Source organism: Ochlerotatus camptorhynchus, unplaced genomic scaffold (genome assembly GCF_037179485.1).
Source record: "Ochlerotatus camptorhynchus isolate MF236.1 unplaced genomic scaffold, CSIRO-AGI_Acam_v1.1 ptg000070l, whole genome shotgun sequence".
In the NCBI taxonomy this organism is placed as follows: domain Eukaryota; kingdom Metazoa; phylum Arthropoda; class Insecta; order Diptera; family Culicidae; genus Ochlerotatus; species Ochlerotatus camptorhynchus.
The window spans coordinates 5,819,607-5,842,637 of NW_027040560.1; the positions used below are offsets into that span (position 1 = coordinate 5,819,607).

The 23,031-nt window shown below is 40.5% G+C and overlaps 1 protein-coding gene across 2 annotated transcripts in view; it reads left to right on the forward strand.

The window, feature by feature from the left end:
- LOC135697463 (cytotoxic granule associated RNA binding protein TIA1) overlaps nt 1-23,031 on the forward strand; it is a 1,329,144-nt gene that overhangs the window by 411,644 nt on the left and 894,469 nt on the right. The window lies entirely within an intron of this gene.

Below are 23,031 nucleotides of genomic sequence, written 5' to 3' on the forward strand. Positions count from 1 at the left end.
TCCAGGTACTGGCTATAAACAGAAACATGGCACTGTTGCGCTTTCCCCCCCTTTGTTTCAATGCAGGGATATGTGGCAAAGTAGCGCCAAGCACAACACACCTTACTGATTTATACTGAGACCTTTTTTTGGGTGGAATATGTTGTGGGCAGAATAAATAAAGGCAGCTTTTAGCAAATTTTCCCTAAATTTAAAAATAAATCACAAAATTGTCATAAGATGGTACGTGCATAGTATATTTTTGGTAAATTTTGATTATAACCGACTTAGAGGCGTATTGGATTTACTCATATTTAATAATATTAGGCTATGGAATGGTTTTCATGTACAGTACCGAACATGCATATTTTAAATTGCGATTTTTTACGCTGCAAAAAAGAGCTTTAACTTTTTTGGATATTTATCAGTACATCAGAGCAATCAGTTGAATCTGTAAAAAATTTGAGCATTTTTAGGAAAAAGGATAGAAATCGCCTAGGGGCATCCCACTATAAACTTTAGTTTCGTTATTTATTAAATATTTTTAAATATCTCGTACGTATTGCTTAGTATTTTTAAGTATTTTAAATCTAGGTTTTATTTTCATCGTAGTAACGTTTGTTTTATGACCGGTTGCTAGAACTGTGTTTGTAGTTTTTTGAACCATTAGTTCAATAATTTTAATCGCGTGATTTGATTATTTTTTAAAGTATAAAATGAGTTTATTTGAAATGAAGTGTGGATTAACTGTGAGGTGTATACGACAGAATATAACGAAATGTATGTTTTTCTGTGATCTAAAATGTAAAAATGAAGTGCACCAAGTATTTTTGATCCGTTTTCTCCATCAACAAAAGCCTAGAACAAGATTGTGGAACAAAAGAGCTTTAAATGTGTACAGTCCCCTACAATTAAAGAACATTCAATTACTGTACAGTCAGTCTGGCGTGTTCATCATTTTTTTTTCCATATTTGTGGAAGAATGTATTTTGTTGTTGACTTTATGTATTATGAAATAAAAGCTGAACACAACTTTTTTATTTTTTTAAACTTTGTTTATTCTCTAGATTAGGGTAACTGATGATGGTTGGACCTATTTAGGCCGGTTTCACACGACGTCAACATTCATGTCGTATTTTTTTTTATGAATTCAACATATAATTATAAAAATGCCTGATTAGGGGAAAGATCTACCTTTCTTGTTTCTAAATATTATGAACAAATGATTTTATAAAACGTTTTTATTCAGCAAAGAATTATGATGTTGGTTGGACCTCAAAAATGATGATGGTTGGACCTATTTTTGCAAATGCTAGTTTAGCCCATATTTGTTCAAAAACTTTGTTAAGAGCTTATTGGTATCATGAAAAAAAAAACCCTTTTTATACAGTTTTTATGAATTTTCTATTTAAAAAAAGTCAAGGAATTTGAGTTTAACTTCGTTTTTAAAAAACTTCACTTTCCACGCATAAGCTATTCATCATGGCACATTTTATCGGAAATCATTGACCCGATTTGGAATTTTTTAACGTCAAACTATAGGTAATGTGGTCCCATTAAAAGCTATAGAATATTTTTGGAATCGGTCAACTGGTTCCGGAGATATGGCCATCGGTGGATCCTGCTTCTTTATGCATGTGACGAAAGTCTGCCTTCGATGGATGTAAACCCAGTGCTGATAAAAATCATTTATTCTACACGCAATTTCAAAACTGCCCAAATTTGGGTGGAATCCACCCAGATCCGTCAAAACTGAACCTACCCAAAATGGGTAAACTGTGTTGGGAGTGACAAGTTGACAAATGAACAACATTAACATGAATCTGTTCGACGTTGTTTGACACTTCACATTACTTCCAAATTCGATAACAAGATCAATAACAAAATTGAGTGCCTTGGACCACATTGGCCACTTCCGGGCATGTTCTGGGTGCCCCCGGGGAATTTAGAGGCTTAAAATGACCGAATATCAGAGCTTAATTCCGGCTTTATAGTTCTTTTTCTCCTAGGACTTTTGTTTTTCGGAAATAAGTTTCAGTTAGCAATTTTTAGTTTGTTAACATTTTATTTCAAGTTAATTCACACACAGAAGGTGTGTGAGAAGTGCTTAATGTAAATTCATATTAACAGATTCTTTCGGCGCTTTCGTGGTAGTTCGAAAATCGGTGGTTACCTTTTCGGCCAACCTGACGATGAAATTCCTCCTTTAAATTTACGCCCAACTAGTGACACAAGGTCTTTAGCAGGTTCCAAGATCTGTTTGGTCATCTTGGGACAGCGCACATACAAACCCAATCCCCTAGCTGGTTCTCCAAATCAACACTCAACACTATTTCCCTTCCATATTTCTTGCCGTGGCTTCCCTTAATTTTTGCGTGAAGTGTCGTTTTCGGAATATTGTACCTCTGTGCCTGATCCGTGGTAAGTGATTTATTTCTTACTAAAAGAACAGCCTCTTGAAGATTTTCGACCGTATAACTCTTTTCTTTAGCAATTTTTTCAATCGAAGAAACTGATCACTCTTTCCTTTATTTAACGTCGGTCTCTGTTCCGCAATCTAGTGCCAATCACAAACGGACATCGATTGCCATCCATTGACGGCAATCGAATGTACAGGAAAGCAACTTCCACACCTGCGTAGGATATATCGCATCCATTCAACACACATACATGGGGCGGGACCAACGGCTTTACTTCCCTTCCGAAGGAAGACGTGACCAGAGATTGTTATGCCTCAGAAAAATCCCACCGACCTCGGCTGAGATTGAACCCAGACCCATTGGGGTGAGAAAGCAGTCACGCTTACCACTACACCACCGGCGCCGGCTTTAAAAAAAAAACTGATCACTCGGCCAAAACGAAATCGAATTTCAAATCAGCTGCGCATGAAGGATGTAGACAAACCGAAGCGCAGCTAGCGGCCGTCTTAGGAAACACATAGGTCCAACCATCATAATGCGTAGGTCCAACCATGATCATATTTATCTATTCGAATTTCGTCAATTATTCAAACATTTTTGTGAAACCAATGGGTAAATGGCGTACTAACGTGATGTTTACACCTTTAAGCAGTATTTTACTGCATGAAAATAAAAATAAATGTGAAAAATATTCCCTTTTTTGTATATTTAAAAGTAAGGCATGATGACGAGCTAATGCGTGGAAAGTGAACTGTTTTGAAAACACATTAAAACTCAATTGTTTTGAAGATTTTTCAATAAAACACCCATGCAAATTGAAGAAAAAGAGTTTTTTTATGATAGTAAAGTGATCTTTGAAAAAAAAAAAAATTAGCGAAGATTGACTAAACTAGCGATTGAAAAAATAGGTCCAACCATCATCAGTTTTTGGATAGGTCCAACCAGAATCAATTACCCTGCTAAAAATTTAACAGACTAATCATACTTTACCAAACCATCGAATCTATTTATAACAATAATTTGAAAATAACAATATGTTTTTAAGCGATAAAATGAAAAATGAAAAATGGAGCATTTTTGTACGGCTATCATTCAGCTCAGTAACATTTAATGAGCATGCTCCCAATATCGCGATATTTTTATTAATCTGTGACGTAAAACCAACGTGACTATCCTCTAGAACAGTGCTACCCAACGTGGTGACTCTAGATCTCAGCAATGATATCATTCTAGCCTAATTGAATTCATTATTATCAGTGGCGTCGCGTCCACATGTGCAACCTGTGCACGACACAGGTGTAAATAATTTAAAAAAAAATGCGTTTAGATTTTTATAGATTTTATGGTCACATTATAGTTGTACTTCTTTACTCCAGACCACAAGTGACCATGAATACACTATTTTATAGTGTGGCTCAATTAAATCTTCGACCTTGGTTTGATTCAAAAAGGATTCAATTCAGTTCGGATGGTCTGCATAATTCCTAATGCATTGATTTCTAAGCATGTCGATATCACTACCATGACAAAACTCGTTAAATAGCATCTAAAAGCGAGCTTTTTTGGGTGGCAGGGGCAAGTTTGTGAATGGCCAAATGCCTGATGTAAGCCAAGCTGACGTTCTATCACCTCTTGAAACATAACACAAATTTTCCACAATGCATGGCGTTTGCACCACTAGTTGTAATTGAATCTTTCAGCAGTCACGCGTCCAATGGGAGCAACACGGAAACAGCAGTCTGGTACTCTTTGGACGTGTATCATACTTGCAGAACGGTTTGAATGTGTGAGTTTAAATTAGAAGAACATTAGTGATGTTTGGGTGCCTATAGTGTGCATTTCTCGCTGTGCACTTGGGTATCTGATTACAGGCAAAGAGAGTAATGTAGAAAGAGAGCGCAAAGGCTCGCTCTCAGTCTCTTGTCAGTTGTAAATCTCTCAATTACCGATGGTTGCGCTGGTGCGCCTGTCAGAACTTTTGAGCTTCCCCTGGTTCATTCTGATAGTGTTGTTCTGATGAATAAAGAGTTGATTAATTCAAATTTGCTACCCAGGGGACTTCATGAATTTTCTTTAGATTTTGACACTGTTATGTACCAAAAAATGTTTTCGGAAGTGTTTGACGGATATTCTTCATTACACTTCAGTCGAAAGAGTTAGCCTTGTGATAAAAACGAGAATTAGTTAAGTTTTACAATTCCTCCTACTTCGGTTAGCGCGAAAAGGACCATACAAGTTTCGTTTACACAAGATGATAGGCCCTTCAAATGTTACTTTAGGAAGCGATTAATATAGTAAATGAGAATATGTCCCTCGAATTCATGGAGTATTGAAAAAACAACAAAAACCAATATGTGGTGGTAAACTATTACGAACAAAGTTTGGTGCACAGGTAAACAAATGAGGCACGCGACGCTTCTGATTATTATGGTTTTTAGCCCACAATGAATGAGAAATAAACAAAATGCAGCTTTAAACATATCCATCAAACGCAGATACAGCCATTAAAAAAATCATGTTTAGAAAAGTTGGACAGACTGACTCTAGAAGCTAGTTCAAGTCTCTAAGGGAGCATCTATTAAGTACGTCACTCTATTAGGGGGGAGGGAGATTTACAAATATGTGACAAGCAATGCATTAGGTATTGGCACAATGTGACGAATGGGAAAGGGGGTACATTTTATCTTATTTTCGCGGGAAGTACTTAATGTATGCTTTCCAACTCAATGATTTCAACTCTATTGGTTTCTTTAGGGTGAAATAATAGATTCTCTTCAAACAAAACCTGTAGAACCATAATGTCTATATGGGAATGTTCCAAATTAGCGTATGTAAGAAAAATATCAGGTGAATTGAATGTTATGATAGTCAATTATAATAACCGTTCCAAATTTTGTTCTAAACCGTTTTTTTCGTTTTGAACTTGTCCAACTTGGCGATCTTTATGAGCTTCAAGTAGAAGGGCATCGTATTGGGTGAAATCCATGGGAATGTTGTTCATTTCTGCGGTCATTATGCAACGGAAGCTATGCCACAAGTTCCGATCCAGTGGATGAAAGCCTCGGTGAAAACTATACTTATAACGCTAATGGTGGTTTCAACTGGTAGATTGGAATTACTTTATGGGGTGGCTTTCTCAGTCTCAGTAGAAACGATTTGTTTTTTTTTTTACGTTCCCGCCGTTTCGACTGTTTGGTTTCGGCCTTTCTCAAAGGTTTTAATGTCTATCTTTTCCCGTTACTCAATACTTTTACGCATCGTGAACAGCGTACATGTGGATTTTTCATTAAAACCTTTGGAAAAGACCGAAACCAAACGGTCGAAACGTCGGGAACGTAAAAAAACAAATCCTTTCTACTAAAAGACCGAAAAAGCTACCCATAAAGTATTTATACTTATAACACGATAGTCATTTCCAGATCAGTAATTTGAACGATACATTCAATTGAGCAAAAGTCGGAAGGTTTCAATGGCCATCAATATAGTTTCCTCCTGGGACTGGATCAACGAGTCACGCGCCCGAGAGCTTCTGCGCCGTCCAAGAAGGGGACATGTCTACATCCCTGATCTTTTGTTCCCGAGTCTCCGGGCGTTGGGAGAGTTTTCTGAATTATGAGAAGCTTGACAAAAAGGGTTCATTTAGGCTTTAATTAAATGGTTTTATTGATCCAAGGGCGGGCGGGAGGTGAAACGCTGCTGCAATAGAGAAACCGGCTGCAGTCGATGTCAAGCTCGGGTTATCGGCGGCTGTAGTGTGGACTGACGTACAGGTCCCAGATCCTGGGAGACCACGGACGTTAGCCGTTCCAAGAGGTTTAAATCTTGGGCTCCGATAGGCACAACTTGTCGGTGGCCGTGATAAAAGAAGACGTCATTGTCGTCGGCCAGTATCACCGCCTTATAGGCTCTTCACACACTACCTTGCAAAAGTGAACTCTTACAACGTGCCTTACGTCCCTGAACCCCATCCAAACTTGACCACTCTGTTCCACAGCTCCAGACTCACTGACCTTCTCTCCTCTTCATCGTAGCTCATCCACCATCCAGCAACTCCCTTTCGTTATGCGTTTTGCTCTACCCGCTGTTCCATCGTGGCCCTCTTCATTATGGAAGTCCAACCACTACCCGTCACGAAACGCATGGATGACTGGCTGTCAAATATAAATTCATGAGCAAACGAACACCATTAAATAGAAATTTTCTTTTCCTATCGTCTCACAATTATACTGTTATCGTTCGGTAACAATATAAAAAATGTTAAATATGCACAAAATAAGATAAGATTTAAATTCAAACGTCAGATAAACAAATAAATGAAATTTGTCTATAGGTTATATCAACCGAGCAAACAAACCATTGCTAGACATTTATTAAATATTTCTTAAGTATTTATAAATATTCCCAGGTATCTATAGGTTTATCGATAGAAATACAAAGTTTACAGTGGGATGCCCCTAGGAAATCTCTACTTTCGCTCTAATACTTCTGTCAATTGATCTATCTGTCGTACAGTTAGCAGAAACCGAGTAGGATTGTTTGTATGAAGTTTGCTTCCGAGATTACATTGACAACCTGCAGAATAGATTCAAGTATCTATAATCCATCATCCTTCTGGACTTCCGTAAAGTCTCGGAAAGGTTAAGCTCGTATTCCAGTACCTATTGTAGTCAAAGCTCCTCCGATGCTGCTACTTCTGCAAACCTCTTCGCTGACTTCTTCCGAACCCTCTACGAAGTCGATCAGGCTCCACATCCGCAGCAATACATCGATAATTTACCCAGCTTTCATGTTCGTCTGCAGCAGCTCAATTTCATTCATGATGCTATCTACAAAACAAAGCCCTCTGTTCTATTGACGCTTCGAAAGGCCCAGGTCCGGATCATATTGCACCATTCATCAAAAATTGTGCAGCCACTCCCGTAGTGGATGGCGTTTTCCCTGACGCCTGGAAGCATGCGACAATTACTCCAATCTGCATGTCAGGTAGCAGCGGCGCCGGTGGTAAACGTGATTACCTCTCACCCCAGCAGGCCTGGGTTCAATCCCAGTCGGCACCGCCGGGTTGTTCTGAGGCATAACATCTCTGATCACGCCTTCCTTCGCAAGGGAAGTAAAGCCGTTGGTCCCCGGTTCATGAGTTGATGGATGGATAGATAGGGTCCAGGTGTACGAGCTGCATCCCTGCCGTCGGTAGCATTGGTGCTCAGCACGGAAAACAAGATCGACGGAAAACAAACCAAAGGAAAAAAAAACTGGTATCATTCACAGCGTGGAAAACTATCGTCGAATCTCAATCCTACTACGCTCTACAATTACTGATGTGATGACCTACACTAACACTCTGATTGGTAGCATCGAGAAGCGTCAGCAAGTTGATGAAGTGTTTATTGACTTCTCTAAGGCTTTTGATAAAGTTCCCCACAATCTTGCTGTCACGAAGTTGAGCTGAGCCACCTTGGTCTACCTCTATGGATCGTTCGCTGGTTGGAATCGTACTTATCATCCAGGAAGGCCTTCGTAAAGGTTCATGATGCTAGATCCGATGCGTTCAGTATACCATCAGGTGTTCCTGAAGGGAGTATCCTGGGATCTCTCATATTCGTTTTGTTCATAACCGACGTGTGTGACCACTTGAGCTCCTGTAAACTGTTCTATTCAGATGATTTGAAACTTTGCCGTATGATCAATTCGATCGTTGATTGTTGCGCACTTCAAAACGATAGCGAGCGACGGATATACCGTATGCGTGATAATATTTGCACCACCGTACAAATAAGGTTCCAGTTTCACCTGTGCATACAATGTCTTGGTTTTCTTTGCATGCACGCAACCTATAGCTCATACCGTAGTAGGCTGTGAATAAAAATAAAAAAATTTTACTAAGTTTGACAGTTGCAACATGACGAAGTGGCAGCGTATAAGTGATTTGTCCCACGCGCAAATGTCGCAAAAAGACATTTGACGGTCCCGGTTGACCGTCAAAAGGGTTTTAGACAGAGAAAAGAAAGGACAACTATACGCGAAGGTGGCCACAGGTCATGTGAGGTCAGCTCGGGTTCCGAAGGTTATCGCTGCAATCAAAAGAAAGATTCGGTTGAATCCAGTACGTTCAATAAGGAAAATGGCAAAGGAACACGGGATCAGTGACTTTACGGCAAGGAAGATCGTAAAGGAAGATTGCGGGGTGAAGTCGAGGGCACGGACAAAAATCACATGATTACCAACCGCATCCGGGAGCTACGTGTCGAACGGTGCAAGAAAATATGGATCTTCCTTAAGCGAAAAAATCCGGTAATCCTGTTCACCGACGAGAGCATGTTTACCGTCGATCCCGTATCAAATTCCAGATCCGACCGGTATATTAGTTCTCTTCCGGTAAAAGACGTGGTTGACGAGCACAAGAACGTGTATCTGACCAAGCATCCTGCTAGCGTTATGGTGTTTGGATTGGTGGCTTCCGATGGCAAAAAAAATGGACCCGGTGTTCATTCCAGAAGGCGACAAGGTCAACACGGAGGTCTACATCGGGATTTTAAGTAACTATGTTCTTGCGAGGATCAAAGAACAGTACGGTCCGAAGCCAAATGTTGTATTTCAACAAGATGGAGCTCCGTGCCACACCTCGCACCGCACTCAGAAGTGGTTGCAGGAACATCTTCCGTTCTGGGCGAAGGATATGTGGCCGCCATCCAGCCCCGATCTTAATCCGCTGGATTACTCAATATGGCGCGTCATGAAGGCCAAGGCCTGTTCTAAACGCCACCCGAGTACAGCAAGCCTCAGACAAACATTGACCCGTACCTGGAGAGAAATGGATCCAAACTACATTATTAGAACCTGCCGTGCATTCCGGAAGCATGTGGAGGCCGTAATTGCAGCAAGTGGAAATTAGATCGATGATTAACATAGTTTAAGGCTCTGAGAAACATCCCCCTTTAAATAAACGAAATTTTTGAGATTTTTTTTTTTTAATTTTGACATTGCTCAATGGTGCAAACATTATCTTGCATAGGGTATAAATAATGTTTATTCAATAAATTAGCTTGAAATTAAATCAGCTACAACTGCTGCTGAAAATCATATGTCTTTATTTTCAAAAATCAGAAAATAAGGTTTAGAATATAAATTAACTTGTGGACCACCTTAATGCTTACAAAAACCGAAAAAGGTACTTTTAAATTTCACCCAAGACACCAAACGTCAAATTATTGATACGAAAGTTCTAGGATTACTTTCCTGCTAAATTACCACCTTGCACCACTGTGCACTGTTTCAAAATAATTAAAGTCTTTTTTTTTTGTAAAAAAATTAAACCATTCAATGTCACTCGGAATCGTAGAGTTTTGTTCTAAGTCGTCGTCGGTGAGGTTGCCGCCGGGACGGAAATCTAGTAGCAGCAAATTGAACGGGAACTTGATCGTAATTGTTTTGTGATATAAGGAGCTCGGTGGCCTAGTGGTGACCGATTTTGCTTACTCGTGCAAGTGCAGAGGGGTTCTCGGTTTTCATTAAACGAGTATTACGTCAACATATTCCTACCGATTCCTTTCTTGGCCAGCATTCTGACGTGGCCAGCGCTGGTATTGCCAAGTTTTAGATCGCCATTATTTACACATAGAGGGTGATTGCCAGTCCCAAGCAACGTCTATTGGTTCTCTTTGTAATTACAGTTGATCGGACAATAACGGAGTTGCATCCTCGGGCAGTCAACCATGCTCATGCTCAGTTGAGCTTTAACAAATAATCTAGTGGATAGTTTAATATAGTGTATGTCTTTTGTTAACCAAGCTAAGTTGGTACATTTCTGCTTGTGCCGTTTTTTTTTCTTCATTCCTATACTGCACTATTTGTTTTCAACTGATTTTCGTGGGCGTTAAACCATCATAGAGGAGGCAAAATGATTCAAATTGCTCCGGACAAGTAGATATCAGCTTTTGTTTGTTTTTTTGTCTTTATTAAAAAAAAAAAAAAAAAAAAAACTACAAGGGACAGCCCTATGGGGTTGTACGCAATGGTGACGTAGGACTACGTGGTATTATATAATAAATCTTATTTGTTAACTGCAGCAGGAAATTGTATTTTGTGTAGGAATAGGAATTTGAGCGAGATTCTCTCTATTTTTACTCCTTAGTCTGACGCGCTTGACATAGATGGCCCACAGCGACTCACGAAGAGCTACTGATTCCAATCAATAACTGTGCGGCTTCTTCCTCCCATGAATGCTCATGTGAACTGCAACTCGCTGCTTGCAGGCATCCTTTTGTTGTGTACCACTCACCACGCGGTGGTTGAATAATCACCATTTGGTGAGACCGGATGGAACTCGACTTTGAAATCTGTGTTAGGGAAATCGCTTTTCGAAGGCAATCGGTGATAATTTTAACTATTATAACAACAGTTGCACATTCGACAATTTTCGACAGTGACAATTTTAGAAATGATAAAGTTTTAAATTAAACAGATGAGTAGAGGTATTTCTGATAGATTGGTCATAAAATAATTGAAATTGGTCCAGGGGCATCTGAGTTATTAACGTTCAAAATCTTTAAAATTTTTGTTTTGATCTAGGCACTTTAGAGCAAAATCAAAAAGGTGTTTGTTCAGAATGCCAAAATAAGCGTTTTGGCAAAATTTGGCTCAAATCGGTGACATCGACCACAGGTGGTGTACCCACTTGAGCTGGAATGGCCCATATATTAAACCAGTTGCACCAGTGCTTTCGTCAATAATTTACAAATGACCTATAGAGATTGAAGATCGGTAGTAAAACGGCAGAGATATGAGCAAACACATTTACATGTTTTTATTTAAATGGTGACCCTACATATGATCGACAGTTTTATTTGTACTCAGAAAATAATGTAATTTGAATCATTTTCTGTGAAAAAATATACAGAAAAGCGTATTAACAAAAAGTTTAAAAATTTTACCCGAAGCTCATGCTCTTAGATTTTTCTAAATTGATTGATGAGCGTATTAGTAGAATAATTGTATACCTTTAACGTTTTTTTTTAATTCTACTACTATTGTACCACTTTGACTTTCACTAATTCTAATTCACTGTTTACTTTCACTATCACTTTAAACTAAAGCATTGTTATATTTTAAAGTGAAAGTGAAAGTAAATAGTGAAAGTGAATTAGTGAAAGTTAAAGTGATACAATAGTAGTAGAATTAAAAGGAAAAACACCGTAAAAAGTATATGAAGATTGCTAAATGGGAACTTCTAAATGATAAACAGACTATCTAACAACAATTTTTTCATGTCTGCAATGTGGCCGTAAATTTCGAGGAGAATGTATTGATAAAGTAAAAAAAAATCGTTGAATATTCTCCACAGATACAGTAAAAACATTGAACGTTAAAATGTTTAAATATGTGATATGAAACGTACCCTCCAGTAAAACATCCAAGCCAATTTGCTCCTCATTAAGTCACAAAAGGTTCTCCAATTATGATTTGCCTCTGCTGCTACCCATCAAGAAGTACGCACAATGAAACCGTTCCAGATAATAGAAACAATAATTAAATGCCACAAAATATATACAACAATAACATCATCCGAAAACCATCGCCATAATTTCATCCTTACGCCGGAGGACAGCATTCGGATTCTGCTGTCGCTGCCTTTCATCCATGCTCGTCCGTCCGTCCGTCCGTTCGTCTACCGGTGTCCGACCCGATAAAGCAAGATCTTCGCCCTCGGTGCAGAAAGGCGAACATGTTTTTGCGGGCTATTAAAAGAGCACGCTACATTAGAGATTCTCAGCCACAGAAGAAAGAAAAACCTCCCCCCGTTCTCTTATTCAACCCTCACCTAACTTCCAGGAACCGAAAGCAAACCAAGCAACATCATCGTTGTTACGGAATGCCCTTTGGATACACGTTATATTTCGTGATGGCATTGCTTGACTCCTGCGCTAGGGCCTCTCTTCATTATTAGGTATTAGCTCGAACAAGTTGTCCTCTCGTCCTATCCCATTACACTTATCGTCACAGAGTGAAAAAAGAAAAAAAAAAGAACCCAAGACCAAATTTAAATTGCCATGAAATTTTTAAGATGCTCTTTGCGCTTTTCACTCTTCCCGGTCGGTATGTGCTCGTGCTCCCCTCAACCTGGTGGAAATTTGTTACCCGGAATTACTTCATTAAGATGGAAGCAATTCATTATGTTACATCATTGCGGTGGGAAGTTTTCTTTCCCTTCATTGTGTTGAACCAAGAGTAAGTTGGTGAAACTTCAACAATCGTTTGAAAGTCCTTTCCAAGTTCTCCGATCTCAATTCATTCTACCAAACGTGGGAAGAAGAACAAGTTTTCCAGAAAGGTAATTTGCCCTGGATGATTCGTCGTCCCAACGAAACGGATAATTGATTCCGGGTCTCTAGGAATCGCATAAACATCAATTACAATCAAAAACCCTCGCCAAAAAACGCACATATGATAGTCGTTTTTGGAACTCAACGAACCGGTTCAGGAAACTCGCTGACGACGACGACATCTTCTTTCTGTTTTCCTTCGTTTATGTTTTCATCCAACAATAACAATCATCATCGTCATCTCCAGCATTTCCAAAGATCACCGTCGTCGTCGGATATGAAAGTTGGAACTTGTTCGCCTCAACGAGTGACACACAAACACACACACACACACACACACATACACATAGTGAGGTGCGCCGAGCGGAGGAGAGATCATTATACGCTTACCTTGTGTTTTTATTTTCATTTTATTTCCACCCCAGCCCCACCATCCAACCAACCAACCAACCACTCGAGCAACCGAGTGGATTGGAACAACCCTCCGGAGTTCACTTTGAAAACGATAGCTAAAGATTAGATTATTGTTTGGTAATAGAAACTTGATTGTGTTGCGCCCCACTTGCTCGCTGCTGTCCTGCTCCTGATGGGTGTGGGTTGGAACTTTCATTGGTTGGCTTGCTTTACGATGTTTTTCCATCCATGCCATCGCATCGGCTGGAGCCGGAGGTTGAAGCCTTTGAGACCATAAGAACAAAAGAAACTGACGTGGAAAGGGGTGGTTGTTCTGAAAGTGTATTTAAGGATGAACAACACCCCTAAGATACGCCTACACCGGTGTGATATGACGGATTGCTGGGAAAGACCATAGTTTGGTGGTGACAAATTTATCCACTGGTTAGTGAAGACTGTCTTCTTGGTATGTTTTGAAAGTTATATATGTAGAGTCTGTGACGATGATCGGTTCTATTTGGTTTAAGGGGACCGGAACAAAGATGAAAAGAAATCCTATTCTTCAAAGATTTTCCGGCGGCTCTAGTCGAACCGAAAAATGAGCGACAGCAATGCAACACACTGTGCCAAATGCGATCGGCTGGACACAGCAGACCATCTCGTTGGATGCGATATGCGTGAGACGTGGGAAATCAAGATTGAGCAGTCGAGCTAGTCGAGAGAAGGTTCGGTCGTGGAAGTCAGCACAGCACAGCAAGTGACAGTAGTGCCCCCCAGTAACATGAAGTCAACGGCCGTAGCTACAGAAGTCTGTAATTCCAGCTCCCATCACATCAAGTCTGATCACGTCAAACGTTCCCAAGTACCAAGTAGTGGGAGTAGGGCATCGGGATGTGGCGATTTTGCCCGCACATTTCCCTCAAGTAGTAGGCCAATGTTGCATGATAGCATAGTAGTTACAAGTGTACCACAAATCTCTTCCATAAACTATGGGTGTACGCTAGAATGATACAAAATTTGACTTTTTCGCTCCACAGTGCTTAAATGGTTTCAAATCGGGTCCTGATTAGCCTCCCAAAGTTACAACTCATTTGGTTAGGAACAGACTTCGCTCAAGCCATTTGAAGTTTACATGTAAATTACTATGAGAAATCTCAACTTTTTGTTCATTGCCTTCTAGTATTTTTCCATATTGAGCTGCAAAACAATTCGATAGCCATTCTTATAGAATATTTTCTCAGCTACAACTTTGCTCAAGATCGTTTCTATGTAAACCGAGACAGGAAAAAGTTATTAATTATTTAAGAGATTGGTAAACTTATGACATGATCAAGCAGCTGCTCTGTAGGCAACACTGTATTTTGCAGTGTGACATAGTAGCCATGATTTTTGTGTCCTATTCAACACCCCAGAAACACCAATGTTGCCTGCTGAGCAGTTGATTGAGCATGATCATAAGACATCAGCGCATTGAACCATTGATGCCTTTCGATCCTTGCATTCAATCAAAAAGTGGTCTTGAGCAGAGTTGTAGCTGGGAAAATTTCCTACAAGTACAGTTGAAAGCTTTTGAAGCAGACCGATATGGTGAATTATTAGATAGACATGAAAAAAAATCTTGGTTTTACCATAGTAATTCCCATACAAACTTCAAATGGTTTGTGCCGTCTCAGTTTCACACCAAATAGGTTCAAATTTTGAGAGGTTATTCAGGATCCGATTTGGAATCGCTTAAGTATTGTGGAGCAAAAATTTCAAATTTTGCATCACTCTAGTGTACGCCAATTGTTAGCTACAATTCCGCATTTCCGACCACAGTATCAGGGCAGAGTCAACCGTGCACTACAAGCATTCCGGCACAAAACTATAGTAGTATTGTCGCCTCTCAAAACGTTGGTACTAATCCAATAACGTCATTAGTCACCGGGGGTCAAGGGTCATCCCAAAATCCCGTCTCATCAGTACCACTGGTACACTCCCGACCTGTTTTAAGCTCCGGTTGTCAACAAACGTGGACCAATAACAATCTCGCCAGTACGGATGTCGGTGGGATACGATCGGGGAATGTAAGTCACATCCCAGTTCCATCGCAGGGTGAAAGAACGTTTGTCAACAATCGGGGGGCCCATACATCGTTGAGTATTTTAGTTTATTTACGCGGTGATGATGTTGGTTCACTCGCAACTACTTTTGAAAAAAAAAAAAAATAAGTGTTTTCGAACGAAAGTGTACCAAAAGTGCTTCTGAACGTGTTTCGCAGTTGGGTGTGGTGAAATTCGTGCATTCCCGGTTGATTTTGGAGATCCGTATTACAAAATTGCCCACCGATTCCTTTTTTTTGCCGTTCGACGACGACGGGTGTGCTTTCGCGAGAGTGACGTTTATTGGATCCATTTCTTTGCTAGGGTGTGTTTTTTTTGGTGTAACTAGCGTAAGTGTGCCTGCGATTTGCATTGAGTGTCGGAGATTGTGAGTAAGCTGAAGGATGTCTCGCTGGATACGCCCAAGACTGCACGGGCGGTAGCTGGTGGCCGTAAACGGCTCCTGGGGAAAGCACTAAATGCGACCCTCCTCCCAGATCAGCATGGCATTACAAGAAGTATTACAACAAAGGTTATTGCTCTTAGATATTTTGCAAACAGTGACAGATAGCGGACATGAAGAACCAGTGGAGGTGCCAGACAAAGGTGTCTATCCTAGACAAATGGTAAGTTACAAATTCGCTGTTGTCGTTGTCTTGGGCGCCGTCGTAGTCGCTGTCTTAATCGCCGTCGTTGTCGTAGGCAGTACCGTTAGTATATTTAAAATTAACCATCAACCGCTGAAAATATGAATTATCGCGTATTTCTGTTGTTCATTACATGCCAAGTGAAATTCGAGAACGTAATTTCATTTGAATAGCTTGTTTAACCAGGTCTTAAACAATCGTCACGTCGCACGGAGGGGTATTTGGCAAATCTAGCTGGCCAAAACCCATTTTTCAAAAGGGGGCTAACTGTCAATGAAGTAGTGCATTGAACACGTTAATGATAGGTGAACAATACCCTATATTTGTTTTTTCTTTTTTCGTTTCTGTTTGATTGCTGTAGCAGTTCAAAGTTGGCTTACGAGTTGGTCGTGTGATTTCGTGCAATTTTGTTTCGCGTCGTTGAGGACTCTGTTCCGCTAATCATCCCAAATTATATTTTTGAAAATACATCTAGGATGGACTCTATACAGGCAGGTAATTGAGAACACATTAATTTGAATCAAGCATGAGTTATCAACGGTGTTTTAAATAAGTAGCAAAAAATACAAAAAATAGATAAATTTGTTTTGTATTCGGGTGGATTTGGGCGATGTGAATCAGTATAAGTTGATGCAAGCTGTCTTTGATTATTGTTGCCACAAAAAAACCCTGCCCCTAACTGCCTCCGAGTACGCTGGAGGCATTTTTTCAACTCAATTATGTAATGTTTTGATAAAATTTATATTTAATTGCACCACAAGTAAACATTTTTAAACTTTATGTATCGCATAATAGTCTCGCACAATTGGTCATAACAGAACAAAGTTACAACATGTCAAAGTTGTATAAAAATCGTGCCATTTTATTGGCCGCAGTTTGAACGTTATTTACTGTACGAGTAAACACTTTTACTTTCTTCGTGGATATCTCGCAAAACAAAAACACCACTCAGCACACTGCCAAACCGTATCCATTGCCCTTTGCTGCAATTATAATGATCCAAAATAAATTAAAAAATGCCAGATAATAACTGAGAAATGTTGTTTTTTTTTTTATATCTTATAAAATTTCATTCAAGGTAATGCGCTAAATCATCAGGTTAAATTTCAATGAAAGAGTAAGAAGTAGTTTTGGACGCCATAATTGTATAAAACTCCATATGGAATAACATAACTAGGTACACGAAATTTTGTTACACCTCATTCTGTGCACTAAGAGTACTGCAGTACTACTTCTTCAATACCCGACACATTAAATTGCATGTTTCATCCACCTTGATTTAGGTTTGTAAAATAATCCGTCGACTTCACTAACGAAGAAATAACGTACATTCAAGCGAAGACAACAAATCAAGAAGACTGGCAACTCTTCCTTTTTTCTCCTACGAACGCTATGAGACAGGTACAATCGCGTCATTTGCCGCTCAAATGTAAATGCTTCGAACGAATTTGATAGCAAAAATTACATCATCAGACGAAGGGTTTGTGTATTTGCTCATTTTTCTATGCGTTGCTTCCACCTTCACTCAAACGCAGCGCTACTGTATCTGTCGCTTGGATTCTGGCAAAGTTTTCAGTCTTCTTGATTTGTTGTCTTCGATTCAAGGCTCCATAGATGCCCTGCAACAAAAGTAGCCGTTGATAAATTTATTGGAATCAAACATGCTTGCAATGGTCGACAGTAAGGTTAGCAACACTGTCAACATATGTGGAGTAACATCTAAAGATTTTAAGACGTGACTAGAAGCGACAAAACATTTTTTGTAGCAGTTTTAGGACTATTTTCCGGTGTAACAAAAAGGAAAAAAAGATTGTGAAAAGTTACCCTCATAATTCAAAGTTACACCTATTTACGGTACTGGTAATTTGTTTGAAGACTAAAAATGTACCATGTATATGGCCATACTCCATCCATAAAACTGTAAATCTCTACTAACCTCGAGATGACCACGAGTAATCGGTTCAGTTCCTTTAAATCTAGATTTAAGACATCAATTATGTATAACGCAAATCATAACTTGGCTCTGTAAAGTTTATTCGATTGAGCCTGTACAAATAAATGAATTAATAAAAAAAAATGGCCATAGTGCCGTTTTAGGGGTTTAAAAATACCTTTCGTAACAGTTTTTGGACTATTTTTCAGTGTAACAAAAAGTAGAAAAAAGTGGTGAAAAGTTATGCTTATTATCCAATGTTACACCCATGTACGGTACCGGTAATTGGTTTTAGTCTGAACATATTCCATGTACATGGTCATAGTACCATTAAAGAAGTATTAAAATTACATCTGAAATAGTTACAACTTAAAAATTGTTTTGGTCATAGCTTGTTATAATTGCCTGAACCATGCGTAAAGAGAAAATCGAAACATTGAACGTCGCGTGAAAGTGGATCTTAATGAAGGCCTAAGTTCTCTTTTGTAGCTTCTAGTTTTAGGATTTCAAAGATCGTCGGTTGCAGTGGCTTGCTTACTGAGCAGAAAAACGCGGTCCCAATTTTGTAAAACTTTTCGTTGTCGTCGGTGCCAGGTTTGAATATTTATAAAAACTTGAGTAACGCTATAATGTGATATGAGGGGCTCGGTGACCTTAGAGGAACCGGTTTTGCTTACTGAGCAGAACATCATGAGTCTAATCTCAAGCCCATCCACATTCAAGATTCGTTAATCGTTTTATTTGTTAACATGACTACATGGTAATAACAGCAACTCGATGATTAAAAAGGAGCTCGTCTGCTCAGTGGCAAACGTTTTTGCTTACTGAGCAGAAGACCGTGGGTTCAATCCCAAGCTCCTTCGCGTTATATGATGGTTAGGACATCAATTCAGCTTATCGTTTACCAAAACGAACCCAACCCTATTACCCAATATCCCAGTGATTCCTCGTGGAAGTGCAGAGGTGTTCTCGGCTTACATCAAAACGAGTGTCACGTCAACACATTCCTACCCCTTCCTTTCTTGACCTGTGTTCGGGCGCGGGTGGCGCTGGTATTTCCTAGTTTGAGATCACCAGTTTTTACACATTGAGGATGATTGCTAGTCCCAAGCATCGTCTATTGGTTCTCTGTGTAATTACAGCTGATCTGGCAATATCAGAGTAGCAACCGTGAGCGGTCAATCATGCTCATGCTCATGCTCATTCTCAATCGAGAGGCAAATACATCGTTGATCCACTCCAGTTCGAGATTCCGGTGACGCAATCAGCGGCGGGCTCACGAGATTTCCGCATTCCCTGGTTTGACCAACAACCGCAACATCCACCACATCAGCAGCCTGTCGATCCAGCTTGAAGTGGGCAATCTAGTGGTCAACTGGCCGCGAGACAGATGATGCCACGGGAGTTGCCGAACTTTTCAGGAGAACCTCAAGATTTGCCGCTGTTCTATAGCTCGTTTTTTAACAGTACGGAAACATGCGGGTACCCTGACTCCGAAAACGCTGTTTGAAGGGGAATGCATTGGAAGCAGTTAAAAGCCGATTGCTGATGCCACAGTCGATGCCCTCTGTAATTGACATATTACGGAAGTTGTATGGTCGAACGGAAATTCTGATAACCTTCGGTCTCGCGGTGCAAAACGTTGTTGACCATATGTCTATCGCCCATCTTCATGACCATCTGTGGAATCCGACGCTGCTTTATGAGCTAATAGAGAAACTGCCATCTCAGCTCAAAATGCAGTGGTCCTACTACAAGAGCAGATACGCTTATGTCAACCTGGCAACCTTCAGCTGCGTCCAAAAGCTTGCTATTGCCGTTGGTCTTCGAGTTGTTGTTCATGTTACTGTTGCTGTGATTTTTATCGCTGCTGGTGTTATTTTTCCCCATCTCCGATTGAGAATCCTGTTTTTTTTTTTGCTGCAGCAACGGAGCAACGTTGTTTCGGGTGCGATTTTCGGTCATAGTTACGGCAAGTTTTGACTTGGTTTTTGTATGACACCAAAGTCACTTCGTCGTCCACAGTAATGTAAGAGGGAATCGATGATTAAGCTTGATCCTTATGAGGCGAACTCCATTAATGAAGTCTGGAAAGTAGCTTTTCCAAACTTCACTTCTGATTGCAAATAACTCACCATACTGGCGCATATAGTTAATGATAACCACATTATCCATATCCGACGAGAGATCGTGAATCCGTACGTCAACAGCACTGCTCTCGACGTAGAGGGGTAATAGAAACTTTTTCCCCTCTCTTTCAATACAATGCTTCAAATGATGGGCTGAAGCAATGTTGTCGGCCGCGTCCTTGTCTCACATACCCAAGTACACAACGTTCTTTACGTTCTGAGGCTGCATACTTGTCACAAGCGACATATCGAGCTGCAGCTCATTGTCCATGAATGTTTTTATGACCGAAATACACGGTCGCTTGGGAAGGATCGATGTGTCTAATACGACACAGTTTTCTCGTAACACTTTCATAGTAAAGTAAAAAGCACACGCTCGCACGCCGCACAAAAGAATCTTGAATATAGTGTCTGGTGATAAAGCGACTGATCGGATCGAGAGATGGATAGCAACTGGGATAACATTTAATGTGTAAGAAATTATAGACAATATACAAGGTGCCTAAAAATTATTTGTTCGATACAACATTTGTCATGAAAGATCTAATTTTCATCGAACCAAACAGTCTCGTGTCGTGAATCAAGGTCAGATTGAAAGTTGCTGCCCCCGGCGTTCCTGTTTACAAAGGTCAATCGGGAGATCGAAGTGTGCCGTGCTTCTAAACGGACGCAAAAAATTTTCAGTTGTCATATTTTTTCGTCTCGTTTTTTCAAGTTTTGGTTGAAGGCGCTTGATAACATTTTTCTAGAATGTTCGTGAGTATAAAACAGATACTGGACCGGAATCTGGGGATAGAGGATGCAAATTTCCGAGAAGCTAGTGTTCTCTTTTTTGCATCCTCTTCTGTGCCTGACCAGAGCAATCCGTTTCTTTTCCGATTTCTTCTTTTTGCTGGGCTTGACCAGCGTCACACCTGTGAAAATCCGTCCTCACTCGTTTTCTCAGAACGGCCGTCCCGGTCGCGTTCTCTCCTGTGACTTTACCACGGCGAGTAGACGATTTTTGCAAATCCGTTCTCACTCGCATTCAGAACGGCCGTCCAGGTCGCGTTCTTATCCTGTGGCCGTGCCACCCCCAGGAGACGATTTTTCGCAAATCCGTCCTCACTCGTTTTCTCAGAACGGCCATCCCGGCCACGTTCAAATTTCCAATTTTCCTTGCAAGTGGGTGATTTGCCCTTTTTTTACCTATCGGTGGTCTCGAAGATTCCAGGTTCGTCTCCTGGCAGGATCGCCAGAAATGTGAACATCCGCCGATATTAGTTATGGGCAAATCACCCACGGCGCAGCTAATTATTGTTCAACTTACCCGTGCAGCAACTGAATCCAAAAATGACCTTTCACCAACTGACAGGGAATGTTTGAGAAAAGTCATGACCTACCTAGTTATTATGCATCTCATAAATACATTCCTACACAACCTCATTAAATTACTATTATCACATGAGCGAATCGCGTTCCACGTCTCTGGATTCAAACCGACAAAGAACGTCAAACGAGGAATTCATATGACGATTGGTAGGTAGAGTTTATGCCACCCGATAGACTCGTCCGAACGTGTGCGATAATGGGAACCGAACTTCAACAAGGTAGACTTCGGGTTCGTTCACGAGTCGAGATGAGAGAGACCCCAATTGGATAGTTATTGGTTCAAAACTGCGTGAAGGGCTAGATCGGGTTAGAGCAGAGATTAGTAGGAAACGGTGGTAGAAAAAGTTAACGAGTTATGTAATTCGTCTGGAAATTTTACGGTGCTGGAAATAATAATGTAAAAGTGGATTTAAAATTTAAAACTTAAACTTAAAACTATTATTTAAATAGAAACTAAAAAAAAAGTGCATTCGAGGTTTACGTGGAATACACGTGGGTGATAAGGTTTTCGCACAGGTAATTGAACATACATCCCTGCAATCAGCCATATCAAACTGTGAGACATTACAATAAAACACAATTTGGTTGAAGATTTAAACCACAAACGAAGTTACAGACGACTTTCTCCGAAGAAATGAATTAAAATAATGTGGTTCTCTGTAATAGAATTTTAGGCCACCTTCCGCCCCTCACCGCCAGGTTCGCTAGTATTTTTGTTTTGAATTAATTCAAGTTGGTTTTGTGTGCAATGATCTGGCAACTCGTGTCCTTGCTCGTGTTGACGGGGTGCTGTTTTCTCACTCATCGAAGGAAATTTTGATTAGAGTGAGAAAGTAAGGAACAGTCAGCGCGGGAGCCGTGTGCGTTACTATAGGTGCGGCAGAAGGAATGTAGTCGACTCTGTCGTTCTCACGGTGTTCTTACGCATGATCCAACGTTTCGTCACACTAGATTATGCATAAGAACGTCGTGATAATGCAAGTGCTGGCTTGTTTCCTTCTGCCTCACCAATCACATTGATCACAGCACATACGATTCTCCGTCGGTTCGTGGTGCATTATGCATTCTTTGTGCCATACCACCAGTCCAAACACTAGAAGTTTTGGAAGGTTCTCCCTCAGTACCTGTAAGCAGTGTGATACCAGCTGACATTCGCATGGGTAGAGAAATCCGGAACATTTTCTCGCTTTTGAGCATCAACGTCAACCCGGTCTCGAATCGCATTTCCGCTTGAGGTGGCATCGTTGGCAGTAATCTATTGCGCCGTGGGAAAGACCTGCTTAGTGCACGAGTGCTGGAAAATTCTGCAAGTTCGTCATTAAAATTAAATCAACTTTTCTTCGCTGTAACGTACTCCGGATCAGATTCGCTGGTGGAACGTTTTCGTGGGACGGTTTTCGACCCAAAAAGCTTCAGTTTGAACTGCTTTCTAAAAGATTTCTGGGCAGGCGTCTTGGGACGCACGATCTCCACCGAGGCATCCGTTAGCGTGTTCGTGTCGGAGCGGATGACCTGTTTGATCGGCTGCAATTCTACCATCGATTTTCGGCCCTGCTTTTTGTTTAACTTCACACGATAGTTGAAATCGAACACGGTCGACGATCCGGCGGAGGATGCTTCGTCTTCATTCTCCGAAGAAGTCAACGATTTGATCTTTTCCGAGCTGAGCTTCTCGAGCCTTACGACCGGTTTGACTCGAAGTAATTTTTCGACGGAAGTTCCTCGTTTCAGTGGAATCTTCTTGACCAGTTCCTCCAGA